Here is a 9077-nt window from a genome sequence, read left to right on the forward strand (position 1 = left end):
AACTTTGAGCTGGGCTCATGGCTCATCTCTGTTCCACATGGTATCAATTGGACTCACTCATGCAATGCAGTAAGATGAAATCTTTCAATGATATCCCTTTACTTTCAGAATAACAACCAAAAGTGATGACCTCAATTACTTTTGTAGTGGCTGGCAGACTCTTTGCAAAAGCAATGGAAGTAACTGGATCATCATCCAGCAGGCGAGCCCTTGCTCATTTCTTTGATGGTATTGTAGTGGAAGGACTCCCAAGTTCAATAAAAGAGGGCAAGCCCCAGTGTTCAAGTACTTTTCAACTTTCTGCTTACATTCTGTTTTCTAATGGCCCATTGGCCAAAGCATGTCACATGGCCAGAGGCAGACACAAGGAGTACAGGAAGAGACTCCACTTCTTCATGGGAGGAGCTGCAAAATTATGTTGCATTCATAGAGACTTGCATACAGGAATGGGAAGAATTTATGACTATTTTTGTTTACGTAATGCAGTTTTTCTTCCCTTCCAGTCTGCTTATACTTAGAATGAATCTGCTTATAGGTTATGTCTGCCCTGTACTGCCCAAATTAAGAGTTTTGGATCCTTTAGAATTCTCTGGATTAATGTAAACATCTTCGTGAGATAATGCAGGCTACAGAAGACAAATTTTATTAATTCCCTGAATGGGTGACACAATCAATTTAAAATCCATTTGGATTATATTTTGAGTCTCATGTACAGGGGCCCAGAAGCACAAAACTATATTTTATGTCTAGTTATGGACATCAATAAATGGGAGGAAATGATGTCTGAGGTGAGACCTAAAGCATGTGGAGGATCTAGTCAGGCAAAGAGAGGGAGTAAAATATTTCAAGCACATGGGAAAATGACAGAAAACCAATTTTGTGAATTCATTTTTGTGTCACATGAGAATCTGGAGACACTCAGTACTTACCCTAAAATATCGTTTACTTATCTGTTCTGCCATTGGACCCTAAGCTTTATAATGGCAGAATCCATAGTAGGTGCCCAATAAATATTTATGTAATGAATGAGTGAGTGGCTTAGTGAGTGAGTGCATGAATGAATAATTTCAAAGAGCTGGGTGAAAAACACAGATATAGAAGACAGAGCCACAGAGGAATGAAGACAGAAATTGAGACGAATCCTAGCTAGAGATGAGGGGGAAAGAAAAAAGGAGCAGAGGATGAAACAGATAAATAGCAGAAGGGGAGACAAGCAGAAGAAGGGACTGGGAGTTCTGAGAGCTGAGCGGTAGAGATTTGGTTGGTTAGTAATTGCATCAGAGAAACTTAGCACTCCTTTAAAATACTTGTTAAGCCCAGGTGCGGTGGCTCACACCTGTAATCCCAGCACTTTGGGAGGCCGAGGTGGGCAGATCACGAGGTCAGGAGTTCGAGACCAGCCTGGCCAACATAGTGAAACTCTGTCTCTACTAAAAATATAAAAAATTAGCCAGGTGTGGTGGTGGGCACCTATAATCCCAGCTACTTGGGAGGCTGAGGCAGGAGAATTGCTTGAAACCAGAAGGCAGAGGTTGCAGCGAGTCAAGATTGTGCCACTGCACTCCAGCCTGGGCAACAAGAGCGAAACTCTGCCTCAAAACAATAAATAAATAAATAAAAACAAAATACTAATCTTCCAGCAGTTCACAACCAGCTCCTTCTGTACTATTAAACTGCCTGTCTGCTTTTATTTTCAAACTTCAAATTTCATTTTTGAATACTTGTTTTTCTAGAGAATTTTGAAGGCTTTATGTAGGCATAAGGTAATGACTTAGATTTTAGTAGTTTCTTTGGGTTATCAGATGTATCCAATTTACCAGTTCCCACTGAAAATCTTTTTGCATTTTAAAATATGTCAGATTGTCTTAGTCTTTCTTCTCTGAAAGATGAAGACTTGCCTCCAACATTGTTGGGAAAAAATTGTACTTGAAACCAGCAACTATTTTTATTATTCTGAGCCATTCTATTTGATTTCAATCAAAACCAGTTTGGGGTTTTTGGAGTGCTAATAGGAGTGATGCACATAGGTACAATTAAAAGCACAGTTTTCCCCCATTCTCAACCTGGGTGATGCAGTTCTGGCTGCAAGGGTAACTCTTATGCTCAGGACTTCAGCAGTGGCTGGCAAAGCATGTGGCTTTGGCTAGATAAAGGCAATTAGCCGAGATATACTCCTAGACAGATTTCTCAGAAGTTTGATCCAAGGCATCAGAATGACCTGAGATGCTTGTTATAAATGCATCTTCTAGGCTTCCACCCTAGACATGAATGCCGAGACCAGCTCGGTCGTGGAGACTCTAACCCAGTGGCACCAGAGGAATTAAAGACACACACACAGAAATATAGAGTGTGGAGTGGGAAATCAGGGGGCTGACAGTCTTCAGAGCTGAGAGCCTTGAACAGAGTTTTACCCACATATTTATTGACAGCAAGCCAATGATAAGCATTGTTTCTATAGATTATAGGTTAACTAAAGTGGGAAACAAAGGGATGGGCTCTGGCTAGTTATCTGCAGCAGGAACATGTCCTTAAGGCACCGATCACTTATGCTATTGTTTGTGGCTTAGGAATGCCTTAGGTGGTTTTCCGCCGTGGGTGGGCCAGGTATTCCTTGCCCTCATTCTGGTAAACCCACAACCTTCAACGTGGGCGTCATGGCCATCACGAACATGTCACAGTGCTGCAGAGATTTTGTTTATGGCCAGTTTGGGGGTCCTGTTCCCAACATATTCCCCATTCTTGTTTTTGTAAGACGATAAAAGCAAAGGCAGCTTTATCACAGTGAGCTACTTACTTCTTGTAGGAGTCGGGATCTGCATCTGCAGACTATACAAAGACAAACAACACAGATTAAAAGCACAATCATCATTGAAATCACAGAGCTTCCAAGTGTTTTTATCCATTTTAATGGGTTAATAGCTGCTAATCCATCTGTAGCTCCTTCACGCACTCCAGTTCCTGGCATTAAGATCAGGTGTGCCTGGGATACTTTAAATATTTGTTCTTTTAATTTTGCAATATCCAAAGACAAGTTTGTAGAATGTCCTTCTAGATGTTTTTTATTCTTTCCCAAATTTTTATCTTATTAAGAGCCATTAATAGTTTCCACAAGTCCTTATGTTTAGCTCCTACAATGGGCCATATCATTTGAGGTTGAGGTGCCACTATACGGCCATGTTTCCAGATAATAGGAACTCTTGCCATACTTCTTACCATTTCTACCGTCTGACCATTTTGTTTAGACCAGCTGAACATAGTGTGGCCATGGCACGCAAACTGAGAGATGCAATTCAAGCTAAACATCCCCTTATGGGACCAATCAATAATGATTCCATACAAATCGTTGCGCAGTACCTCTGCCTGTTCTGCAATGCAATCTTCCCAAACAAGTACATTCATTATCTCTGGCCAGGTCCAATTCTGTTTACAAATAGGTTTTTGAGGGTGGCATGCCTCAATTATAGGAGCAGATTCATTATGGTAAATACTGAGACCAGAAAGCATGTGTAACTGTGCCATAGAGTGATTACGTCTAGGCATTATTGCCAGCCAAGATTGATAAATATGCCCAATAAGTATAGTTGTTCTCTGCATCAGCCCTTGTTGAAGGAATACTCATGGCAATGGTGATCACCACTATCATAGCTATCATTAAATTACTCATCGTGACTGGTTATCCTGCTTTCCTCAGGTTTTCTTCTGCCATCTGTGACAGCTTCTTGATCTGTCCCCAGGTAGGTGGTTGTGTTCGATGGGTGTTGCTTTTGACAGTTAGGGTCCTCCTCAGTGTCAGTCTTGACATGTCTGCAACTGGTGAGTCTTTGGGATCTTCCCAAAACCTCTTTCTGGGCATCTGGCTCATAGTAAGGCTTTAGATGTCTCGATGGCACCCAAATTGGCTATTGATTCAGTCCTGGAGAAACACAAGCATAACCTCTACCCCAAGTTATTATTTTACCTATTTCCCAACTTTTTGTTATCGGATCCCTCCACCAAACCAGTTGTTCTGCTTCTGTCTTTGCAGCTGGTTTCTGTAAATGCTGTTCAGTTGCTGATATCATCTGGCCTTTAGGCAGGCTAAAAAATTTAAAGTCAATAATGCTAGATTCAATTGCATCTGTGGTGTCCCATAGTCCCTATTTTTCCCCCTCTGCTTTGCAATTGCTGTTTCAGGGAGAGATTCATTCTTTCCACTATGGCTTGTCCTTGAGAATTATATGGGATACCAGTAATGTGTTTAATATTCCATATAGAGAAAAATGTAGCTAGAGCTTGACTAGTATATACTGGGGCATTGTGTGTTTTAATAGAAGCTGGAATGCCCGTACCGCAAAACACTGCAAAAGGTGATGTTTAACATAGGCAGAAGACTCTCCTGATTGGCATGTAGCCCAGAGGAGTTAGAAAAGGTGTCCACACATACATGTACATAAGCTAGTCTCCCAAACGAGGGAACATGTGTGACATCCATTTACCAAGAGAATTAGGTTCCAATCCTCGAGGATTAACTCCTCCTGTAAAAGATGAGGAATGCACCATTTGGCAAGTTGGGCATTGCTGGATAATAACTTTAGCTTCTTTCCAGGTAATGCAGTATCTGTGTTTGATACCAAAGGCATTAACATGGGTTAAATTGTTGAAGTGTCTAGCATTAGATATTGCAGTAACAACTAGTTGATCAGCCATTTGATTCCCTGCAGTTAAAGGTCCTGGAAGAGGTGTATGAGCCCTAATGTGAGTGATGTAAAAAGGGTGCATTCTACTCCTAACTGCTGCTTGCAATTGGGTAGATAAAGTCATCAGTTGTTCATCTGTATGAAATTGTAACTGAGCATTTTCAATTATTGTGTGGAATGAACCATGTATGAAGAATCAGAAATCACATTAATAGGCATATTAAAAGCAGTCAATACCTCAATTACAGCTACAAGCTTCACTTTTTGAGCTGAAGTATAGGGAATCTGGAAAACTTTACCTTTCGACCCAGAATAAGAAGCTTTACCATTACTAGACCCATCTGTAAAAACATTCTCAGCATCTTCAATTGGTTTAAATTTAGTTATTTTAGGGAGAATCCAATTAGTTAATTTCAAAAATTGAAACAATTTGTGTTAGGAAAATGGTTATCGAGAATACTCACAAATTCAGCTAAATGGATTTGACAAGTAAGACACTATTTATAAAAGCTTACTGTATTTGCTGTATTTGTGCCTTCATGAGAGGGACAATAACTTTCCCAGGATCATATCCGTGTAATTTAACAATCTGAGTTCTCCCATTTCCTATAATAGTGGCAATTTGATCCAAATAAGGAGTTAGAGTCTGTGAATCAGTATGTGGAAGAAAAAGCCACTCTATAAGATCTTGCTCTTGAACAATAACACCAGCAGGCGAATGCTGAGTTGAAAAAATTAGCAAATCTAGAGTCTTCTCTGAATCTATTCCATTTATTTGCGCCTTATGGACTTGCTTTTCAATCAGCTGTAACTCTGCCTTAGCCTTCTTTGTTAATTGCCGAGGGCTAGTGAGACTAGGATCTCCTCTAAGGATAGAAAATAGATTACTTATAGCATAAGTAGGAATGCCTAGAGCAGGTCGTATCCAATTAATGTCCCCTAGTAATTTTTGAAAGTCATTTAATGTTTTCAATTGATCCCTACATGTGGTTACTTTCTGTGACACTATTGTAGTGTCATTTACTAAGGTCCCCAAGTAGGAGTAAGTCTGAATTTTGTCAGGAGCTATAATTAAACTGGCACAAGAAATCAAGTTTTCCAAGTGATCATAACATTGGAGTAATATTTCTTGAGTAGAGGCAGCACAAAATATATCATCCATATAATGAATAATGTAGCACTGTGAAAATTTTTTATGAGTAGGTTCAATTGCTTGCCCTACATACGTTTGGCAAATTGTTGGACTGTTCAACATGCCTCATGGTAACACTTTCCAATGAAAACGCTTAGCAGGCTGCAGGTTGTTTACCACAGGAATTGTAAATGCAAACTGTTCACAGTCTGGCTCAGCTAAGGGGATAGTAAAGAAACAGTCTTTTAAATCTATGACTATTAAAGGCCTATGTTTTGGAATCATAGCAGAAGAAGGCAGTCCTGGCTGCAATGTCCCCATAGGTTGTATAACTGAATTAATGGCTCTTAAGTCAATCAACATTCTCTATTTACCTGATTTTTTCTTAATTATGAAAACTGGAGAATTCCAAGGGGAAAATGTTGGAGCTATGTGTCCTTTTTCTAATTGTTCAGTAACTAAGTCCTCCAAAGCCTCCAGTTTCTCTTTACTTAGTGGCCATTGTTCTATCCAAATTGGCTTATCTGTTAATCATTTTAAAGGTATAGGTTCTAGAGGCTTAACAATGGCCACCATAAAAAATGATACCCTAAACCTTGGTGGGAACTTTGTCTTTCCGCTTGAAGCAGTTCCTTGAAACCTTGCAATTTTTTTCCTAGTTCTACACCAGGGACATACCCCATTTCATACACTGTATGTTGACTTTGTGGGCTATATAATTGCTCTGGAATTAGAACTTGTGCTCCCCATTGTTGTAATAAATCTCTTCCCCATAAATTTATAGGTACAGAAGTTATAATTGATTGAACAGTCCCAGGTTGTCCATTGGGCCCTTCACAGGGCAAAATATAACTACTTTGATATATTTCAGGGGCTTTACCAACTCCAACTATGTTAAATTGAGCGGGTTGAATTGACCATGTGGACAGCCAGTGCTGTAGAGAAATGATTGAAATGTCCACTCCCGTATCTACCAAACCTTTAAATTTCTTTCCCTGGATAGTTATAGGACATTTATCAGTAATTTGATTCACCCAGTAAGCTGCTTTGCCTTGTTTATTTGTGCTTCCAAATCCTCTTGTTCATTTAATTTCATTTTTCCCCATTTCCACATATGGCACAATCAGGAGCTGTGCTATACGCTCTCCTGGCTCTGCTTTCCAGGGAACAGAAGTAGATATAACAATTTGAATTTCCCCATGGTAATCTGAATCAATGACTCCTGTATGTACTTGCACTCCTTTTAAATTTTAATCTACACCTGCCTAGAAGTAATCCTATTGTCCCCACTGGCAACATCTGACTGGAGACAGCAACCTTCTTTAACAGTCCCATTACAAAAGGAGAACCTGGTCCATATTGATTAATAGCTAGTTTAAATTCTTTGAGTTATTAAAAAGGAAAAGGCTCAAATGTAGCTATATCTCCCTGATGATCTTGGGGGTGTATCCTAACAGGGAACTGCCAGGCCTCTAAATCACCCTCTCTTCTAGCTTGCTGAATTCCTGCCTGAATAGAACTGAGAGTGGTCGCTCAAGCCACTGCTTGAACAGTCAGTGGGGCAACTACTTTTTGCCCAGTGTCCTCCAGAAAAGAAACATCTGGAGGGTCAGGCCACCCTTTTTCTTCACAATAATGAGGGGATGCGGAAGGATAGGAACAAACCTCTCCCTCCTTTGCTGCTTTAGCTTTAGCTGGCCAACAAAACTGCTCTGTCATCTCTTCTGTTAACTCTTTTTTTTTTTTTTTTTTTGAGATGGAGTCTCTGTCTCCCAGGCTGGAGTGCAGTGGTGCGATCTTGGCTCACTGCAAGCTCCGCCTCCCAGGTTCATGCCATTCTCCTGCCTCAGTGTTCCAAGTGGCTGGGGCTACAGGCGCCCGCCACCATGCCTGGCTAATTTTTCACTGTGTTAGCCAGGATGGTCTCGATCTCCTGACCTCGTGATCCGCCCGCCTCGGCCTCCCAAAGTGCTGGGATTACAGGAGTGAGCCACTGCCCCCGGCCCTGTTACTTCTTTATACTTTCCTTCCTCCTCATCATCAGTGTGAAAAGGTTCCAAGGTGGAATGAACCAGGGCCCACACTTGTCCCATTGTTACCCTGATGCTTCCGAGCTCCCCTTCTTACTCACCATGGGGATTGCTTAAGAGTACTCAGGTGTCCTCCAACTTAGTTCCACATTCTTCAACTGTCGCTCCAGCAACCCTTCAACCCGGGTTCCAGCCCCATGTATGCGCGCCATTTACCAAGACCAGCTCGGTCATGGAGACCCTAACCCAGCGGCGCTAGAGGAATTAAAGACACACACACAGAAATATAGAGTGTGGAGTGGGAAATCAGGGGGCTGACAGTCTTCAGAGCTGAGAGCCTGGAACAGAGTTTTACCCACATATTTATTGACAGCAAGTCAGTGATAAACATTATTTCTATAGATTATAGATTAACTAAAATGGGAAACAAAGGGATGGGCTCTGGCTAGTTATCTGCAGCAGGAACATGTCCTTAAGGCACAGATCACTCATGCTATTGTTTGTGGCTTAGGAATGCCTTAAGTGGTTTTCTGCACTGGGTGGGCCAGGTTTCCTTGCCCTCATTCTGGTAAACCCACAACCTTCAGCGTGGGTGTCATGGCCATCATGAACATGTCACAGTGCTGCAGAGATTTTGCTTATGGCCAGTTTTGGGGCCAGTTTATGGCCAGATTTGGGGACCTGTTCCCAACACCTGAAATCAATCCCTTCAGATGATTTCTGTGTCCAGGGAAGAGAGAAGTTCACTACCCTAAGGCCTTACTGCATCCAACCTTGTCTTTTCAGTATATATAGCAGCTTCTAGAGCTGTTTTTACTTCCTGTTTTTTAAGTTGTAAATCAATATCTTATAATTATATACATTTACAAGGTCAAAGTGATGTTATAATTTGTGAATACAATGTGAAACAATGAAATCAAACAAATTAGCATATCTATCACCTCAAATACATATCCTTTTTTTGTGGTGAGAACATTTGAAATTTACTCTCAGCAATTTTGAAATGTACAATAAAACTTATTCATCTTGTGTAAATGAGATTTTATACCCTTTGACAATCATCTCTCCATTTCCCCTATTCCTAGCCTCTGTAACCACCATTCTACTCTCTGCTTCTATGCGCTTGTTTGTTTTATATTGCACAAATAACTGAGAAATTGTGGTATTTGTCTTTCTGTGCCTGTCTTTTTTCACTTAGCATAATGTTCTCCAATTCCATTCATGCTGTCAGAAATGACA

At 40.8% G+C, this 9077-nt stretch overlaps 1 protein-coding gene across 1 annotated transcript in view; it reads left to right on the forward strand.

Moving 5' to 3' along the window:
- EFCAB5 (EF-hand calcium binding domain 5) overlaps window positions 1-9077 on the forward strand; it is a 170793-nt gene that overhangs the window by 40533 nt on the left and 121183 nt on the right. The window lies entirely within an intron of this gene.

This window comes from Mandrillus leucophaeus, unplaced genomic scaffold (genome assembly GCF_000951045.1).
Source record: "Mandrillus leucophaeus isolate KB7577 unplaced genomic scaffold, Mleu.le_1.0 Scaffold379, whole genome shotgun sequence".
Taxonomy (NCBI): domain Eukaryota; kingdom Metazoa; phylum Chordata; class Mammalia; order Primates; family Cercopithecidae; genus Mandrillus; species Mandrillus leucophaeus.